This window comes from Phoxinus phoxinus, assembly GCF_949152265.1.
Source record: "Phoxinus phoxinus genome assembly, chromosome: 17".
NCBI lineage: Eukaryota > Metazoa > Chordata > Actinopteri > Cypriniformes > Leuciscidae > Phoxinus > Phoxinus phoxinus.
The window spans coordinates 11,297,613-11,301,872 of NC_136892.1; positions in this window are offsets into that span (position 1 = coordinate 11,297,613).

Below are 4,260 nucleotides of genomic sequence, written 5' to 3' on the forward strand. Positions count from 1 at the left end.
TGAGTCTGGTTTTTAGAGGACAAACCAGTTTGACTTTGGGTAACCTTTTTTTTTATCTTACTTGTTTGGGGGTTCAGTTATAGCTGAAGTGTTAGCTAAAAAAAATATCAAAAGTTCAGTCCATTTCAAGTGGTCCAAAAATTGGAAAGTTGGTGTGTTTTTTTATTACCTTTTTGTATGTTCATTACCTCTACGTTCCTATCTAGTCCTCCACCAGCCACCGGAGATACTCACCCTTACAAAAAATAAGTTTATTCAAGTGTGCTAGAAATGCTTACCTACTGCAGGGCTCCGATTCCCAAAAGCATTGTGAGCCTTTGCCACCAATGGTCTCCACAATCAAATTAGCTCATGATGCTTTTGGGAAATGCAGCCCTGGGCAGTGGATCTGTTAGTTCCCAGCATGCTTTGCAAGGGACTGCATTAGGAGAGTCAATTTCGGGATTAAGTGTTATTTTATGTGTTTTTCAGTAAAGGGAAAGATATTGGTAGTTTATGTTAATGTATAATGTTCAGTTATGTTGAACATTTAGGAGTTTCTTTAATTGAATGTCGTGGTTACCGTTGTGCTGAAGAGTACAGCGCTGTCAATTGTGATATTCACTTTGATGCAACTTATTGTGTTAAGTAACCACAAATCAGCAAAGATCAGGAGCGCGTGTGTTTATTGGAAATTGTATTATGTTGGGGCAATTTAACTCAGTTAAGTTAAAACAGCATTCCATTGCTTTATGTTACATAAAACTGATTGAAGTAGTTAAAGGGTTAGTTCACCCAAAAATGAAAATAATGTCATTAATGACTCACCCTCATGTCGTTCTAAGCCCGTAAGACCTCCGTTCATCTTCGGAACACAGTTTAAGATATTTTAGATTTAGTCCGAGAGCTTTCTGTCCCTCCATTGAAGCTGTATATACAGTATACTGTCCATGTCCATAAAGGTAATATAAACATCATCAAAGTAGTCCATGTGACATCAGTGGGTTAGTTAGAAGTTTTTGAAGCATCGAAAATACTTTTTGGTCCAAAAATAACACAAAATAAGACTTTATTCAGCATTGTATTCTCTCCCGGGTCTGTTGTCAATCCTTCACAGTTACGCTGCTGGCGTAAGACGCTGATGACGTGTTATCTGGTTCGCCCGAGCTTCATTTATAGACTGAGGGAGACGCATGCTGTAAAAGTGTCTCATCCGCGACATGCACATTTACGCACCATTAAAAAAAATGATATCCATGCAAACAATGTAGCTTGAATATAGCGTGCGTCTCCCTCAGACTGTAAACGAAGCTCAGGCGCACCAGATAACTCGTCATCAGCGTCTTACGTCAGCAGCGTCACTGCGGAGTCCTGAACGCAGATTCACAACAGACCCAGGAGAGAATACAATGCTGAATAAAGTCTTATTTTGTGTTATTTTTGGACCAAAAAGTATTTTCGATGCTTCAAAAACTTCTAACTAACCCACTGATGTCACATGGACTACTGTGATGATGTTTATATTACCTTTATGGACATGGACAGTATACTGTATATACAGTTTCAATGGAGGGACAGAAAGCTCTCGGACTAAATCTAATATCTTAAACCGTGTTCCGAAGATGAACGGAGGTCTTACGGGCTTAGAACAACATGAGGGTGAGTCATTAATGACATTATTTTCATTTTTGGGTGAACTAACCCTTTAACTAACAAGAAACTCTTATTAACAAATTAGTAAGTAATAGCGCTCAGTTGACTGTGGTATTTCAATATTAGCTAATCAATAACCTCCCAGAGGACTACTAAGAACCTCTGTACAGGTCCATGTGAATAATGCATAATCTATAATTAATTCTAAAGTGAAGATCATGGTAACCCAGTAATGACTCAAGTATTACCAAATCCTTCAGAAGCAATTACTAATTATTTGGATCAGTAATCTAAAGTGAAAAACATCTCACACAGAAGTCACTTTCAAACCAAGCAGTTTTCTGTTGGGTCAACAAAGCGAATCTGCGTGATCAACTCGTTGTCTAATCTACAAGGGGAAATCTTTTGTCCTCATGCAAAATTCCTAATAGCGCAAATTCATGTTGAAATGACATGAAAATTCACAGAACAATGGTAAATGTGACCACAACGTAAGAAACAAGAATGTGGAAAACTGTATTCATATATTTAAATTTGCTATGATACCTCAGATTTGAGGTTTCCGTATAACCAAAATTTGCTGTGGGTCATGACACAAGGATGTCGCCGTGGATAAGTAAAATGCAAATAATAAACTGGTGGTTTTGCAATACCAGTACATAAAGATAATTACTCTGGTCAAATTAACTCTATTGGACTTCTTGAAATGGACTGATGCCAATTAATATATCAACTATTACTTTATAGCATGTGTTTTGACCCTCAGCCTGCATGACTAACTGTCCTCTTTACCCAAAGAGTTTGATTGTTTACCGTGCCCTTGTCATATGTGAGATCCTCCAGCAGTTTCCTGACCTGTAGACATTAGAGGAAGACAGATGTGACTCAGAGCGGCCATGCCTCAGCCCTGACCTGACGCTTGGACTCGCTCCACATCCGGTTCACATCAGAGTCACTGCCCGAATGTCTGTGTTGTCTGTTTAACTGACATACTGCGTGTGTGCAGTTTAATGTTTTACATGAAAAATATGGACCAAAAATTTTTTTTTTACCTGGAAATTATTATTTTTTGAAAACAATATAAAATGATGAATGCATTAATATGTATTGTTTTGTTTGTTGGTTTATTTAAGAGGGGACAGTGCAATTTCATTAAACACATTTTTAAAAAAGCCAGAATTAGCCAAAAGGCTATTTTTCATCTGTAGTCCCCTGGCCAAGATGTTAAAGAAGCATTAAAATACAAACATGAAAATACATTTACAAGTCTATGGCAAACCAATAACTACAATATAAATTACACTATAAAATGACTTGAGGCACACAATACCTGTTACAATATTTAAATAAATAAAAAATAAAAAAGTGTATTCAAGGTGTTTTCTTTACATCATTAAATAAAAACTTAGTTCTGTCATGACAACTCTCTGAGTGTAATAGATATGACAATGTTGATATGTTTGGTCTTGGCGGAATATATCTGTTACGCTACTTTTTCCGTTATTGCTGCTGTTGGTTATTGCTGCTGAAACTGCTATACAGAAAATGCTGATACAACAGGATCCAATCAGCCCTATCGAGAATGATGTGATAGCAAGCAGACTGAGTTAAGGACCAATCAATGGATATGACAATGTTTATATATTTGGTCTTGGCGGAATAGATTTGCTACGCTGCTGCTGCAAGTACGGGACTTGCTTCTGCCAATACATACATGACATGCTGCTGCTGTAAAAAATTAAAATAGCAGAGCAGGTGACAATGAGATCCCCTATCATGCAGGAGACAAAGGAGATGACAAAGAAGATAATTCACCTAAAAATTTAAATTATCCCATCATTTACTCACCCTCAAGCCAGGTGTATATGACTTTCTTCTTTCAGCCGCATTCAATCGTGTAAATGTTTGTATTTTGTTCGAGTTCTTGAAGCTCCAAAAAGTGCATCCATGCATCCACAAAAGTAATCCATACAACTCCAGTGGGTTAATAATAATAATTCTGAAGCAAAGCAATGGGTTTTTGTAAGAAAATATCCATATTTAAAACTTTATAAATTATAATCACTGGCAACATGTTTGTCACACATGCTTCAGACACCGGTCATGCTGAGGTCATTCCCCATACTGTCAATGCAAGATGCAGGGTCTCGTCATTCTTGTCAGGGAACCAGGGTTACAGTTTTAAGCTTAGACATTTTCCAGAAACCAACACGAACACAAAGATTTCATCTTAAAATCGTCATAAACCAAGATTTTTTTTAATATTTTCCTGGAGATTTTTGTCTTTGACCCATTAACAGTCTAGTGTTATTTTAATGATTTTTAGAGAATAAAAAGGTTTTCAGTGGCACAGTCAACATCACGTCACCCTAAAGACCACAGACACTATACATGTGACACATAGGATTCAAATGCAATGTAAAAGTATGTTAGCTTTATTTTTAGCTCCAATTTAATAAACTAAACACCCAGGGGCTGCTGACGGAAAGGGGCTTGATTGTTTTTTCTTTGCTCTCTCTCTCTATAAGAAAATACCAACTGGGCAAGGGGAAAAAAGCATGTTTTTTATTTATACTTTTAATTTTACCAGAGAGTTCAGATATTTCCCTCATACCCCTGTGCATTAAC